Here is a 16,345-nt window from a genome sequence, read left to right as displayed (position 1 = left end):
CGAAGTGGAGGTTCTTGGAAACAGAGCCGCCCTAAACTTTGGGGTGCCTGTGTCGTGTTGATTTTTAGGTTTCCCGATTTCTACGCCCCTGAGTGGAAGTGCCCTATGCTCTCTCAGCTGTGTCTATTCCATGTTTCAGGACGCAGCGTACACTTCTCCAGAGTGGCTGTTGGCAATTTCCATCCCGCCCATCAGCGTAGCAAGGCTCCCATGTCTCCATGGCCTGTCCTGCATTTCTGGTTTTTACACTTTTTTCAGCATGGCCCTTTTGACCGCTGGCAAGCGAGACTTCTTTGTAGCGCCGATTTGCCTTTCCGATTGCTTGGTTGGCCAAAAAGGGCGTATGCGTTTTTTCCTGAATATATTCAGGAAAAAACGCATACGCCCTTTTTGGCCAAGGGCATCATTGTCAACGCTTCGCCGCTTTTCATGTGCTTTCAAGGCGAGTCGAATCGACCTCCTGAAATCTGTTTCCTGCAATTCTGCCTTGCTTTCAAATCCTCTTCGTTGCCTTCCCTCAATATATTTGGGGACGAGAGTTATCATATATAGCTCTGCAGGTTTGTGAATTGCAGTGCCCCTGAGCTCCATTTGTCAACTCGCTTTTTTGGGAGCTGGCCGCAAAAGCGCAGGATTGCTTCAGGCCCTATTCTGGTTCCGGGGGGCAGGCTGAGCCTGTGGTTCATTCTTCTTCCTGATGGGAAAATAGAGTGACCTGTGCCTGTCCCAACACCTAGAGCTAGTCTCTCATTGGTTCCCCCTCTTCCCGTTCATCCTCAGGACAAATTGCGACCTGTACGAAACAGGAGGTCAACGGTGCTGATTCTCCAAGTAGGGAGATTGTTAGTGAAGCGGCTGGAATGGCGAACCCGAGCACAAGGAGAGGAGAAATGAGGTGCGTTTTAGAAACCTTTCCCGATCACACGGTGTACCATCTTCTGGGTTTCCCAGGCATGTTTTCGATGTAGGAAGATGCCCTTGAACCTGGAGATTTGGGACCCATGGCATGGGTACCACGCACTATTACTTTAAAGGGTCTGCGTTTGCTCACCCAACCTCACCAATCCTCTCAGCCCCAAGAGTGTCCAGCCTTATGTCTCATCCAGCTGTGGGTCTAGATATGGTCAATCCAGGTTGCATCAGAGCCCCTCAACGGATTTTGGAAGAATTTCTCTCTCTTTCACTGTCTTTGTTTTATGGGGTTTTTTTTTAAGTAATCTATTTTTATAATGGGTTTTAGCTGCTTTTCCCTGCTGTGTTTATGCCGCTTTACACCCTCTTGATTCACTTCCAGAGAGATATCAATACATAGGTTTAAAGACTCTTACTAGTCAGATATATTCTTGGGCGGTGAATAGGGGGTGTTGAGTCCAGTTCACTGAGCAGGGAGTAGGTCTTGTCTATTACATATTTGGCTTGTGGAACGGTATGTGAGCTAATTTCAAACCCTTGTTTTATGCATCACCCCGCCTCACCTTTCCCGTTAAGCAGCCATAGTGTGTTTTCTAAATGTGTGACTCTGTTCTGTTTTGGAATTCAGTTCAGGTGTAGCGATGTTGACATTCCCTCTATAAGTGATATCTTAGGATAAGTGTCCTTTTCTGTGTGACTTACTTCACTTAGAGTCATCGTCCCTAAATCCACTCATCATGCTGCTACTAGCCTTATGACACTGATTTCATGGCTGAGTGATATTCCATTGTGCATAAGTACCACAACTTCTTTATCCATTTTTCTCTTTTCTGGGATATTTAAGGTGTACCGAAGTGGAGGTTCTTGGAAACAGAGCCGCCCTAAACTTTGGGGTGCCTGTGTCGTGTTGATTTTTAGGTTTCCCGATTTCTACGCCCAAGAGTGGAAGTGCCCTATGCTCTCTCAGCTGTGTCTATTCCATGTTTCAGGACGCAGCGTACACTTCTCCAGAGTGGCTGTTGGCAATTTCCATCCCGCCCATCAGCGTAGCAAGGCTCCCGTGTCTCCATGGCCTGTCCTGCATTTCTGGTTTTTACACTTTTTTCAGCATGGCCCTTTGGACCGCTGGCAAGCGAGACTTCTTTGTAGCGCCGATTTGCCTTTCCGGCTTGCTTGGTTGGCCAAAAAGGGCGTATGCGTTTTTTCCTGAATATATTCAGGAAAAAACGCATACGCCCTTTTTGGCCAAGGGCATCATTGTCAACGCTTTGCCGCTTTTCATGTGCTTTCAAGGCGAGGCGAATCTACCTCTTAAAATCTGTTTCCTGCAATTCTGCCTTGCTTTCAAATCCTCTTCGTTGCCTTTCCTCAATATATTTGTGGACGAGAGTCATCATTTAGAACTCTGCAGGTTTGTGAATTGCAGTGCCCCTGAGCTCCATTTGTCAACTCGCTTTTTTGGGAGCTGGCCGCAAAAGCGCAGGATTGCTTCAGGCCCTATTCTGGTTCCGGGGGGCAGGCTGAGCCTGTGGTTCATTCTTCTTCCTGATGGGAAAATAGAGTGACCTGTGCCTGTCCCAACACCTAGAGCTAGTCTCTCATTGGTTCCCCCTCTTCCCGTTCATCCTCAGGACAAATTGCGACCTGTACGAAACAGGAGGTCAACGGTGCTGATTCTCCAAGTAGGGAGATTGTTAGTGAAGCGGCTGGAATGGCGAACCCGAGCACAAGGAGAGGAGAAATGAGGTGCGTTTTTGAAACCTTTCCCGATCACACGGTGTACCATCTTCTGGGGTTCCCAGGCATGTTTTCGATGTAGGAAGATGCCCTTGAACCTGGAGATTTGGGACCCATGGCATGGGTACCACGCAGTATTACTTTAAAGGGTCTGCGTTTGCTCACCCAACCTCACCAATCCTCTCAGCCCCAAGAGTGTCCAGCCTTATGTCTCATCCAGCTGTGGGTCTAGATATGGTCAATCCAGGTTGCATCACAGCCCCTGAACGGATTTTGTAAAAATGTCTCTCTCTTTCACTGTCTTTGTTTTATGGGTTTTTTTTTTAAGTAATCTATTTTTATAATGGGGTTTAGCTGCTTCTCCCTGCTGTGTTTATGCCGCTTTAATCCCTCTTGATTCACTTCCAGAGAGATATCAATACATAGGTTTAAAGACTCTTACTAGTCAGATATATTCTTGGGTGGTGAATAGGGGATGTTGAGTCCAGTTCACCTAGCAGGGAGTAGGTCTTGTCTATTACATATTTGGCTTGTGGAACGGTATCTGAGCTAATTTCAAACCCTTGTTTTATGTATCACCCCGCCTCAACTTTCCCGTTAAGCAGCCATAGTGTGTTTTCTAAATGTGTGACTCTGTTCTGTTTTGGAATTCAGTTCAGGTGTAGCGATGTTGACATTGCCTCTGTAAGTGATATCTTGGGATAAGTGTCCTTTTCTGTGTGACTTACTTCACTTAGAGTCATCGTCCCTAAATCCACTCATCATGCTGCTACTAGCCTTATGACACTGATTTCATGGCTGAGTGATATTCCATTGTGCATAAGTACCACAACTTCTTTATCCATTTTTCTCTTTCCTGGGATATTTCAGGTGTACCGAAGTGGAGGTTCTTGGAAACAGAGCAGCCCTAAACTTAGGGGTGCCTGTGTCTTGTTGATTTTTAGGTTTCCCGATTTCTACGCCCATGAGTGGAAGTGCCCTATGCTCTCTCAGCTGTGTCTATTCCATGTTTCAGGACGCAGCGTACACTTCTCCAGAGTGGCTGTTGGCAATTTCCATCCCGCCCATCAGCGTAGCAAGGCTCCCGTGTCTCCATGGCCTGTCCTGCATTTCTGGTTTTTACATTTTTTCAGCATGGCCCTTTGGACCGCTGGCAAGCGAGACTTCTTTGTAGCGCCGATTTGCCTTTCCGGCTTGCTTGGTTGGCCAAAAAGGGCGTATGCGTTTTTTCCTGAATATATTCAGGAAAAAACGCATACGCCCTTTTTGGCCAAGGGCATCATTGTCAACGCTTTGCCGCTTTTCATGTGCTTTCAAGGCGAGTCGAATCGACCTCCTGAAATCTGTTTCCTGCAATTCTGCCTTGTTTTCAAATCCTCTTCGTTGCCTTCCCTCAATATATTTGTGGATGAGAGTTATCATTTCTAACTCTGCAGGTTTGTGAATTGCAGTGCCCCTGAGCTCCATTTGTCAACTCGCTTTTTTGGGAGCTGGCCGCAAAAGCGCAGGATTGCTTCAGGCCCTATTCTGGTTCCGGGGGGCAGGCTGAGCCTGTGGTTCATTCTTCTTCCTGATGGGAAAATAGAGTGACCTGTGCCTGTCCCAAAACCTAGAGCTAGTCTCTCATTGGTTCCCCCTCTTCCCGTTCATCCTCAGGACAAATTGCGACCTGTACGAAACAGGAGGTCAACGGTGCTGATTCTCCAAGTCGGGAGATTGTTAGTGAAGCGGCTGGAATGGCGAACCCGAGCACAAGGAGAGGAGAAATGAGGTGCGTTTTAGAAACCTTTCCCGATCACACGGTGTACCATCTTCTGGGTTTCCCAGGCATGTTTTCGATGTAGGAAGATGCCCTTGAACCTGGAGATTTGGGACCCACGGCATGGGTACCACGCACTATTACTTTAAAGGGTCTGCGTTTGCTCACCCAACCTCACCAATCCTCTCAGCCCCAAGAGTGTCCAGCCTTATGTCTCATCCAGCTGTGGGTCTAGATATGGTCAATCCAGGTTGCATCAGAGCCCCTGAACGGATTTTGGAAGAATTTCTCTCTCTTTCACTGTCTTTGTTTTATGGGGTTTTTTTTTAAGTAATCTATTTTTATAATGGGTTTTAGCTGCTTTTCCCTGCTTTGTTTATGCCGCTTTACACCCTCTTGATTCACTTCCAGAGAGATATCAATACATAGGTTTAAAGACTCTTACTAGTCAGATATATTCTTGGGCGGTGAATAGGGGGTGTTGAGTCCAGTTCACTGAGCAGGGAGTAGGTGTTGTCTATTACATATTTGGCTTGTGGAACGGTATGTGAGCTAATTTCAAACCCTTGTTTTATGCATCACCCCGTCTCACCTTTCCCGTTAAGCAGCCATAGTGTGTTTTCTAAATGTGTGACTCTGTTCTGTTTTGGAATTCAGTTCAGGTGTAGCGATGTTGACATTCCCTCTATAAGTGATATCTTAGGATAAGTGTCCTTTTCTGTGTGACTTACTTCACTTAGAGTCATCGTCCCTAAATCCACTCATCATGCTGCTACTAGCCTTATGACACTGATTTCATGGCTGAGTGATATTCCATTGTGCATAAGTACCACAACTTCTTTATCCATTTTTCTCTTTTCTGGGATATTTAAGGTGTACCGAAGTGGAGGTTCTTGGAAACAGAGCCGCCCTAAACTTTGGGGTGCCTGTGTCGTGTTGATTTTTAGGTTTCCCGATTTCTACGCCCAAGAGTGGAAGTGCCCTATGCTCTCTCAGCTGTGTCTATTCCATGTTTCAGGACGCAGCGTACACTTCTCCAGAGTAGCTGTTGGCAATTTCCATCCCGCCCATCAGCGTAGCAAGGCTCCCGTGTCTCCATGGCCTGTCCTGCATTTCTGGTTTTTACACTTTTTTCAGCATGGCCCCTTTGACCGCTGGCAAGCGAGACTTCTTTGTAGCGCCGATTTGCCTTTCCGGCTTGCTTGGTTCGGCAAAAAGGGCGTATGCGTTTTTTCCTGAATATATTCAGGAAAAAACGCATACGCCCTTTTTGGCCAAGGGCATCATTGTCAACGCTTTGCCGCTTTTCATGTGCTTTCAAGGCGAGTCGAATCTACCTCCTGAAATCTGTTTCCTGCAATTCTGCCTTGCTTTCAAATCCTCTTCGTTGCCTTTACTCAATATATTTGTGGACGAGAGTCATCATTTCTAACTCTGCAGGTTTGTGAATTGCACTGCCCCTGAGCTCCATTTGTCAACTCGCTTTTTTGGGAGCTGGCCGCAAAAGCGCAGGATTGCTTCAGGCCCTATTCTGGTTCCGGGGGGCAGGCTGAGCCTGTGGTTCATTCTTCTTCCTGATGGGAAAATAGAGTGACCTGTGCCTGTCCCAACACCTAGAGCTAGTCTCTCATTGGTTCCCCCTCTTCCCGTTCATCCTCAGGACAAATTGCGACCTGTACGAAACAGGAGGTCAACGGTGCTGATTCTCCAAGTCGGGAGATTGTTAGTGAAGCGGCTGGAATGGCGAACCCGAGCACAAGGAGAGGAGAAATGAGGTGCGTTTTTGAAACCTTTCCCGATCACACGGTGTACCATCTTCTGGGGTTCCCAGGCATGTTTTCGATGTAGGAAGATGCCCTTGAACCTGGAGATTTGGGACCCATGGCATGGGTATCTCGCAGTATTACTTTAAAGGGTCTGCGTTTGCTCACCCAACCTCACCAATCCTCTCAGCCCCAAGAGTGTCCAGCCTTATGTCTCATCCAGCTGTGTGTCTAGATATGGTCAATCCAGGTTGCATCACAGCCCCTGAACGGATTTTGTAAGAATGTCTCTCTCTTTCACTGTCTTTGTTTTATGGGGTTTTTTTTTTAAGTAATCTATTTTTATAATGGGGTTTAGCTGCTTCTCCCTGCTGTGTTTATGCCGCTTTAATCCCTCTTGATTCACTTCCAGAGAGATATCAATACATAGGTTTAAAGACTCTTACTAGTCAGATATATTCTTGGGTGGTGAATAGGGGGTGTTGAGTCCAGTTCACCTAGCAGGGAGTAGGTCTTGTCTATTACATATTTGGCTTGTGGAACGGTATCTGAGCTAATTTCAAACCCTTGTTTTATGTATCACCCCGCCTCAACTTTCCCGTTAAGCAGCCATAGTGTGTTTTCTAAATGTGTGACTCTGTTCTGTTTTGGAATTCAGTTCAGGTGTAGCGATATTGACATTGCCTCTGTAAGTGATATATTGGGATAAGTGTCCTTTTCTGTGTGACTTACTTCACTTAGAGTCATCGTCCCTAAATCCACTCATCATGCTGCTACTAGCCTTATGACACTGATTTCATGGCTGAGTGATATTCCATTGTGCATAAGTACCACAACTTCTTTATCCATTTTTCTCTTTCCTGGGATATTTCAGGTGTACCGAAGTGGAGGTTCTTGGAAACAGAGCAGCCCTAAAGTTTGGGGTGCCTGTGTCTTGTTGATTTTTAGGTTTCCCGATTTCTACGCCCATGAGTGGAAGTGCCCTATGCTCTCTCAGCTGTGTCTATTCCATGTTTCAGGACGCAGCGTACACTTCTCCAGAGTGGCTGTTGGCAATTTCCATCCCGCCCATCAGCGTAGCAAGGCTCCCATGTCTCTATGGCCTGTCCTGCATTTCTGGTTTTTACACTTTTTTCAGCATGGCCCTTTGGACCGCTGGCAAGCGAGACTTCTTTGTAGCGCCGATTTGCCTTTCCGGCTTGCTTGGTTGGCCAAAAAGGGCGTATGCGTTTTTTCCTGAATATATTCAGGAAAAAACGCATACGCCCTTTTTGGCCAAGGGCATCATTGTCAACGCTTTGCCGCTTTTCATGTGCTTTCAAGGCGAGTCGAATCTACCTCCTGAAATCTGTTTCCTGCAATTCTGCCTTGCTTTCAAATCCTCTTCGTTGCCTTCCCTCAATATATTTGGGGACGAGAGTTATCATATATAGCTCTGCAGGTTTGTGAATTGCAGTGCCCCTGAGCTCCATTTGTCAACTCGCTTTTTTGGGAGCTGGCCGCAAAAGCGCAGGATTGCTTCAGGCCCTATTCTGGTTCCGGGGGGCAGGCTGAGCCTGTGGTTCATTCTTCTTCCTGATGGGAAAATAGAGTGACCTGTGCCTGGCCCAACACCTAGAGCTAGTCTCTCATTGGTTCCCCCTCTTCCCGTTCATCCTCAGGACAAATTGCGACCTGTACGAAACAGGAGGTCAACGGTGCTGATTCTCCAAGTAGGGAGATTGTTAGTGAAGCGGCTGGAATGGCGAACCCGAGCACAAGGAGAGGAGAAATGAGGTGCGTTTTAGAAACCTTTCCCGATCACACGGTGTACCATCTTCTGGGTTTCCCAGGCATGTTTTCGATGTAGGAAGATGCCCTTGAACCTGGAGATTTGGGACCCATGGCATGGGTACCACGCACTATTACTTTAAAGGGTCTGCGTTTGCTCACCCAACCTCACCAATCCTCTCAGCCCCAAGAGTGCCCAGCCTTATGTCTCATCCAGCTGTGGGTCTAGATATGGTCAATCCAGGTTGCATCAGAGCCCCTGAACGGATTTTGGAAGAATTTCTCTCTCTTTCACTGTCTTTGTTTTATGGGGTTTTTTTTTAAGTAATCTATTTTTATAATGGGTTTTAGCTGCTTTTCCCTGCTGTGTTTATGCCGCTTTACACCCTCTTGATTCACTTCCAGAGAGATATCAATACATAGGTTTAAAGACTCTTACTAGTCAGATATATTCTTGGGCGGTGAATAGGGGGTGTTGAGTCCAGTTCACTGAGCAGGGAGTAGGTCTTGTCTATTACATATTTGGCTTGTGGAACGGTATGTGAGCTAATTTCAAACCCTTGTTTTACGCATCACTTTCGTCTCACCTTTCCCGTTAAGCAGCCATAGTGTGTTTTCTAAATGTGTGACTCTGTTCTGTTTTGGAATTCAGTTCAGGTGTAGCGATGTTGACATTCCCTCTATAAGTGATATCTGAGGATAAGTGTCCTTTTCTGTGTGACTTACTTCACTTAGAGTCATCGTCCCTAAATCCACTCATCATGCTGCTACTAGCCTTATGACACTGATTTCATGGCTGAGTGATATTCCATTGTGCATAAGTACCACAACTTCTTTATCCATTTTTCTCTTTTCTGGGATATTTAAGGTGTACCGAAGTGGAGGTTCTTGGAAACAGAGCCGCCCTAAACTTTGGGGTGCCGGTGTCGTGTTGATTTTTAGGTTTCCCGATTTCTACGCCCAAGAGTGGAAGTGCCCTATGCTCTCTCAGCTGTGTCTATTCCATGTTTCAGGACGCAGCGTACACTTCTCCAGAGTGGCTGTTGGCAATTTCCATCCCGCCCATCAGCGTAGCAAGGCTCCCGTGTCTCCATGGCCTGTCCTGCATTTCTGGTTTTTACACTTTTTTCAGCATGGCCCCTTTGACCGCTGGCAAGCGAGACTTCTTTGTAGCGCCGATTTGCCTTTCCGGCTTGCTTGGTTCGCCAAAAAGGGCGTATGCGTTTTTTCCTGAATATATTCAGGAAAAAACGCATACGCCCTTTTTGGCCAAGGGCATCATTGTCAACGCTTTGCCGCTTTTCATGTGCTTTCAAGGCGAGGCGAATCTACCTCTTAAAATCTGTTTCCTGCAATTCTGCCTTGCTTTCAAATCCTCTTCGTTGCCTTTCCTCAATATATTTGTGGACGAGAGTCATCATTTAGAACTCTGCAGGTTTGTGAATTGCAGTGCCCCTGAGCTCCATTTGTCAACTCGCTTTTTTGGGAGCTGGCCGCAAAAGCGCAGGATTGCTTCAGGCCCTATTCTGGTTCCGGGGGGCAGGCTGAGCCTGTGGTTCATTCTTCTTCCTGATGGGAAAATAGAGTGACCTGTGCCTGTCCCAACACCTAGAGCTAGTCTCTCATTGGTTCCCCCTCTTCCCGTTCATCCTCAGGACAAATTGCGACCTGTATGAAACAGGAGGTCAACGGTGCTGATTCTCCAAGTAGGGAGATTGTTAGTGAAGCGGCTGGAATGGCGAACCCGAGCACAAGGAGAGGAGAAATGAGGTGCGTTTTTGAAACCTTTCCCGATCACACGGTGTACCATCTTCTGGGGTTCCCAGGCATGTTTTCGATGTAGGAAGATGCCCTTGAACCTGGAGATTTGGGACCCATGGCATGGGTACCACGCAGTATTACTTTAAAGGGTCTGCGTTTGCTCACCCAACCTCACCAATCCTCTCAGCCCCAAGAGTGTCCAGCCTTATGTCTCATCCAGCTGTGGGTCTAGATATGGTCAATCCAGGTTGCATCACAGCCCCTGAACGGATTTTGTAAGAATGTCTCTCTCTTTCACTGTCTTTGTTTTATGGGGTTTTTTTTTAAGTAATCTATTTTTATAATGGGGTTTAGCTGCTTCTCCCTGCTGTGTTTATGCCGCTTTAATCCCTCTTGATTCACTTCCAGAGAGATATCAATACATAGGTTTAAAGACTCTTACTAGTCAGATATATTCTTGGGTGGTGAATAGGGGGTGTTGAGTCCAGTTCACCTAGCAGGGAGTAGATCTTGTCTATTACATATTTGGCTTGTGGAACGGTATCTGAGCTAATTTCAAACCCTTGTTTTATGTATCACCCCGCCTCAACTTTCCCGTTAAGCAGCCATAGTGTGTTTTCTAAATGTGTGACTCTGTTCTGTTTTGGAATTCAGTTCAGGTGTAGCGATGTTGACATTGCCTCTGTAAGTGATATCTTGGGATAAGTGTCCTTTTCTGTGTGACTTACTTCACTTAGAGTCATCGTCCCTAAATCCACTCATCATGCTGCTACTAGCCTTATGACACTGATTTCATGGCTGAGTGATATTCCATTGTGCATAAGTACCACAACTTCTTTATCCATTTTTCTCTTTCCTGGGATATTTCAGGTGTACCGAAGTGGAGGTTCTTGGAAACAGAGCAGCCCTAAAGTTTGGGGTGCCTGTGTCTTGTTGATTTTTAGGTTTCCCGATTTCTACGCCCATGAGTGGAAGTGCCCTATGCTCTCTCAGCTGTGTCTATTCCATGTTTCAGGACGCAGCGTACACTTCTCCAGAGTGGCTGTTGGCAATTTCCATCCCGCCCATCAGCGTAGCAAGGCTCCCATGTCTCCATGGCCTGTCCTGCATTTCTGGTTTTTATACTTTTTTCAGCATGGCCCTTTGGACCGCTGGCAAGCGAGACTTCTTTGTAGCGCCGATTTGCCTTTCCGGCTTGCTTGGTTGGCCAAAAAGGGCGTATGCGTTTTTTCCTGAATATATTCAGGAAAAAACGTATACGCCCTTTTTGGCCAAGGGCATCATTGTCAACGCTTTGCCGCTTTTCATGTGCTTTCAAGGCGAGTCGAATCGACCTCCTGAAATCTGTTTCCTGCAATTCTGCCTTGCTTTCAAATCCTCTTCGTTGCCTTCCCTCAATATATTTGGGGACGAGAGTTATCATATATAGCTCTGCAGGTTTGTGAATTGCAGTGCCCCTGAGCTCCATTTGTCAACTCGCTTTTTTGGGAGCTGGCCGCAAAAGCGCAGGATTACTTCAGGCCCTATTCTGGTTCCGGGGGGCAGGCTGAGCCTGTGGTTCATTCTTCTTCCTGATGGGAAAATAGAGTGACCTGTGCCTGGCCCAACACCTAGAGCTAGTCTCTCATTGGTTCCCCCTCTTCCCGTTCATCCTCAGGACAAATTGCGACCTGTACGAAACAGGAGGTCAATGGTGCTGATTCTCCAAGTAGGGAGATTGTTAGTGAAGCGGCTGGAATGGCGAACCCGAGCACAAGGAGAGGAGAAATGAGGTGCGTTTTAGAAACCTTTCCCGATCACACGGTGTACCATCTTCTGGGTTTCCCAGGCATGTTTTCGATGTAGGAAGATGCCCTTGAACCTGGAGATTTGGGACCCATGGCATGGGTACCACGCACTATTACTTTAAAGGGTCTGCGTTTGCTCACCCAACCTCACCAATCCTCTCAGCCCCAAGAGTGTCCAGCCTTATGTCTCATCCAGCTGTGGGTCTAGATATGGTCAATCCAGGTTGCATCAGAGCCCCTGAACGGATTTTGGAAGAATTTCTCTCTCTTTCACTGTCTTTGTTTTATGGGGTTTTTTTTTAAGTAATCTATTTTTATAATGGGTTTTAGCTGCTTTTCCCTGCTGTGTTTATGCCGCTTTACACCCTCTTGTTTCACTTCCAGAGAGATATCAATACATAGGTTTAAAGACTCTTACTAGTCAGATATATTCTTGGGCGGTGAATAGGGGGTGTTGAGTCCAGTTCACTGAGCAGGGAGTAGGTCTTGTCTATTACATATTTGGCTTGTGGAACGGTATGTGAGCTAATTTCAAACCCTTGTTTTACGCATCACCCCGTCTCACCTTTCCCGTTAAGCAGCCATAGTGTGTTTTCTAAATGTGTGACTCTGTTCTGTTTTGGAATTCAGTTCAGGTGTAGCGATGTTGACATTCCCTCTATAAGTGATATCTTAGGATAAGTGTCCTTTTCTGTGTGACTTACTTCACTTAGAGTCATCGTCTCTAAATCCACTCATCATGCTGCTACTAGCCTTATGACACTGATTTCATGGCTGAGTGATATTCCATTGTGCATAAGTACCACAACTTCTTTATCCATTTTTCTCTTTTCTGGGATATTTAAGGTGTACCGAAGTGGAGGTTCTTGGAAACAGAGCCGCCCTAAACTTTGGGGTGCCTGTGTCGTGTTGATTTTTAGGTTTCCCGATTTCTACGCCCAAGAGTGGAAGTGCCCTATGCTCTCTCAGCTGTGTCTATTCCATGTTTCAGGACGCAGCGTACACTTCTCCAGAGTGGCTGTTGGCAATTTCCATCCCGCCCATCACCGTAGCAAGGCTCCCATGTCTCCATGGCCTGTCCTGCATTTCTGGTTTTTACACTTTTTTCAGCATGGCCCCTTTGACCGCTGGCAAGCGAGACTTCTTTGTAGCGCCGATTTGCATTTCCGGCTTGCTTGGTTGGCCAAAAAGGGCGTATGCGTTTTTTCCTGAATATATTCAGGAAAAAACGCATACGCCCTTTTTGGCCAAGGGCATCATTGTCAACGCTTTGCCGCTTTTCATGTGCTTTCAAGGCGAGTCGAATCTACCTCCTAAAATCTGTTTCCTGCAACTCTGCCTTGCTTTCAAATCCTCTTCGTTGCCTTTCCTCAATATATTTGTGGACGAGAGTCATCATTTAGAACTCTGCAGGTTTGTGAATTGCAGTGCCCCTGAGCTCCATTTGTCAACTCGCTTTTTTGGGAGCTGGCCGCAAAAGCGCAGGATTGCTTCAGGCCCTATTCTGGTTCCGGGGGGCAGGCTGAGCCTGTGGTTCATTCTTCTTCCTGATGGGAAAATAGAGTGACCTGTGCCTGTCCCAACACCTAGAGCTAGTCTCTCATTGGTTCCCCCTCTTCCCGTTCATCCTCAGGACAAATTGCGACCTGTACGAAACAGGAGGTCAACGGTGCTGATTCTCCAAGTAGGGAGATTGTTAGTGAAGCGGCTGGAATGGCGAACCCGAGCACAAGGAGAGGAGAAATGAGGTGCGTTTTTGAAACCTTTCCCGATCACACGGTGTACCATCTTCTGGGGTTCCCAGGCATGTTTTCGATGTAGGAAGATGCCCTTGAACCTGGAGATTTGGGACCCATGGCATGGGTACCACGCACTATTACTTTAAAGGGTCTGCGTTTGCTCACCCAACCTCACCAATCCTCTCAGCCCCAAGAGTGTCCAGCCTTATGTCTCATCCAGCTGTGGGTCTAGATATGGTCAATCCAGGTTGCATCACAGCCCCTGAACGGATTTTGTAAGAATGTCTCTCTCTTTCACTGTCTTTGTTTTATGGGGTTTTTTTTTTAAGTAATCTATTTTTATAATGGGGTTTAGCTGCTTCTCCCTGCTGTGTTTATGCCGCTTTAATCCCTCTTGATTCACTTCCAGAGAGATATCAATACATAGGTTTAAAGACTCTTACTAGTCAGATATATTCTTGGGTGGTGAATAGGGGGTGTTGAGTCCAGTTCACCTAGCAGGGAGTAGGTCTTGTCTATTACATATTTGGCTTGTGGAACGGTATCTGAGCTAATTTCAAACCCTTGTTTTATGTATCACCCCGCCTCAACTTTCCCGTTAAGCAGCCATAGTGTGTTTTCTAAATGTGTGACTCTGTTCTGTTTTGGAATTCAGTTCAGGTGTAGCGATGTTGACATTGCCTCTGTAAGTGATATCTTGGGATAAGTGTCCTTTTCTGTGTGACTTACTTCACTTAGAGTCATCGTCCCTAAATCCACTCATCATGCTGCTACTAGCCTTATGACACTGATTTCATGGCTGAGTGATATTCCATTGTGCATAAGTACCACAACTTCTTTATCCATTTTTCTCTTTCCTGGGATATTTCAGGTGTACCGAAGTGGAGGTTCTTGGAAACAGAGCAGCCCTAAAGTTTGGGGTGCCTGTGTCTTGTTGATTTTTAGGTTTCCCGATTTCTACGCCCATGAGTGGAAGTGCCCTATGCTCTCTCAGCTGTGTCTATTCCATGTTTCAGGACGCAGCGTACACTTCTCCAGAGTGGCTGTTGGCAATTTCCATCCCGCCCATCAGCGTAGCAAGGCTCCCATGTCTCCATGGCCTGTCCTGCATTTCTGGTTTTTACACTTTTTTCAGCATGGCCCTTTTGACCGCTGGCAAGCGAGACTTCTTTGTAGCGCCGATTTGCCTTTCCGGCTTGCTTGGTTGGCCAAAAAGGGCGTATGCGTTTTTTCCTGAATATATTCATGAAAAAACGCATACGCCCTTTTTGGCCAAGGGCATCATTGTCAACGCTTTGCCGCTTTTCATGTGCTTTCAAGGCGAGTCGAATCGACCTCCTGAAATCTGTTTCCTGCAATTCTGCCTTGCTTTCAAATCCTCTTCGTTGCCTTCCCTCAATATATTTGGGGACGAGAGTTATCATATATAGCTCTGCAGGTTTGTGAATTGCAGTGCCCCTGAGCTCCATTTGTCAACTCGCTTTTTTGGGAGCTGGCCGCAAAAGCGCAGGATTACTTCAGGCCCTATTCTGGTTCCGGGGGGCAGGCTGAGCCTGTGGTTCATTCTTCTTCCTGATGGGAAAATAGAGTGACCTGTGCCTGGCCCAACACCTAGAGCTAGTCTCTCATTGGTTCCCCCTCTTCCCGTTCATCCTCAGGACAAATTGCGACCTGTACGAAACAGGAGGTCAACGGTGCTGATTCTCCAAGTAGGGAGATTGTTAGTGAAGCGGCTGGAATGGCGAACCCGAGCACAAGGAGAGGAGAAATGAGGTGCGTTTTAGAAACCTTTCCCGATCACACGGTGTACCATCTTCTGGGTTTCCCAGGCATGTTTTCGATGTAGGAAGATGCCCTTGAACCTGGAGATTTGGGACCCATGGCATGGGTACCACGCAGTATTACTTTAAAGGGTCTGCGTTTGCTCACCCAACCTCACCAATCCTCTCAGCCCCAAGAGTGTCCAGCCTTATGTCTCATCCAGCTGTGGGTCTAGATATGGTCAATCCAGGTTGCATCAGAGCCCCTGAACGGATTTTGGAAGAATTTCTCTCTCTTTCACTGTCTTTGTTTTATGGGGCTTTTTTTAAGTAATCTATTTTTATAATGGGTTTTAGCTGCTTTTCCCTGCTGTGTTTATGCCGCTTTACACCCTCTTGATTCACTTCCAGAGAGATATCAATACATAGGTTTAAAGACTCTTACTAGTCAGATATATTCTTGGGCGGTGAATAGGGGGTGTTGAGTCCAGTTCACCTAGCAGGGAGTAGGTCTTGTCTATTACATATTTGGCTTGTGGAACGGTATCTGAGCTAATTTCAAACCCTTGTTTTATGTATCACCCCGCCTCAACTTTCCCGTTAAGCAGCCATAGTGTGTTTTCTAAATGTGTGACTCTGTTCTGTTTTGGAATTCAGTTCAGGTGTAGCGATGTTGACATTGCCTCTGTAAGTGATATCTTGGGATAAGTGTCCTTTTCTGTGTGACTTACTTCACTTAGAGTCATCGTCCCTAAATCCACTCATCATGCTGCTACTAGCCTTATGACACTGATTTCATGGCTGAGTGATATTCCATTGTGCATAAGTACCACAACTTCTTTATCCATTTTTCTCTTTCCTGGGATATTTCAGGTGTACCGAAGTGGAGGTTCTTGGAAACAGAGCAGCCCTAAAGTTTGGGGTGCCTGTGTCTTGTTGATTTTTAGGTTTCCCGATTTCTACGCCCATGAGTGGAAGTGCCCTATGCTCTCTCAGCTGTGTCTATTCCATGTTTCAGGACGCAGCGTACACTTCTCCAGAGTGGCTGTTGGCAATTTCCATCCCGCCCATCAGCGTAGCAAGGCTCCCATGTCTCCATGGCCTGTCCTGCATTTCTGGTTTTTATACTTTTTTCAGCATGGCCCTTTGGACCGCTGGCAAGCGAGACTTCTTTGTAGCGCCGATTTGCCTTTCCGGCTTGCTTGGTTGGCCAAAAAGGGCGTATGCGTTTTTTCCTGAATATATTCAGGAAAAAACGCATACGCCCTTTTTGGCCAAGGGCATCATTGTCAACGCTTTGCCGCTTTTCATGTGCTTTCAAGGCGAGTCGAATCGACCTCCTGAAATCTGTTTCCTG

Source organism: Eubalaena glacialis, chromosome 8 (genome assembly GCF_028564815.1).
Source record: "Eubalaena glacialis isolate mEubGla1 chromosome 8, mEubGla1.1.hap2.+ XY, whole genome shotgun sequence".
Classification (NCBI taxonomy): domain Eukaryota; kingdom Metazoa; phylum Chordata; class Mammalia; order Artiodactyla; family Balaenidae; genus Eubalaena; species Eubalaena glacialis.
The sequence above is the reverse complement of the archived record's forward strand: the minus strand, read 5'-3'. Positions refer to the sequence as shown.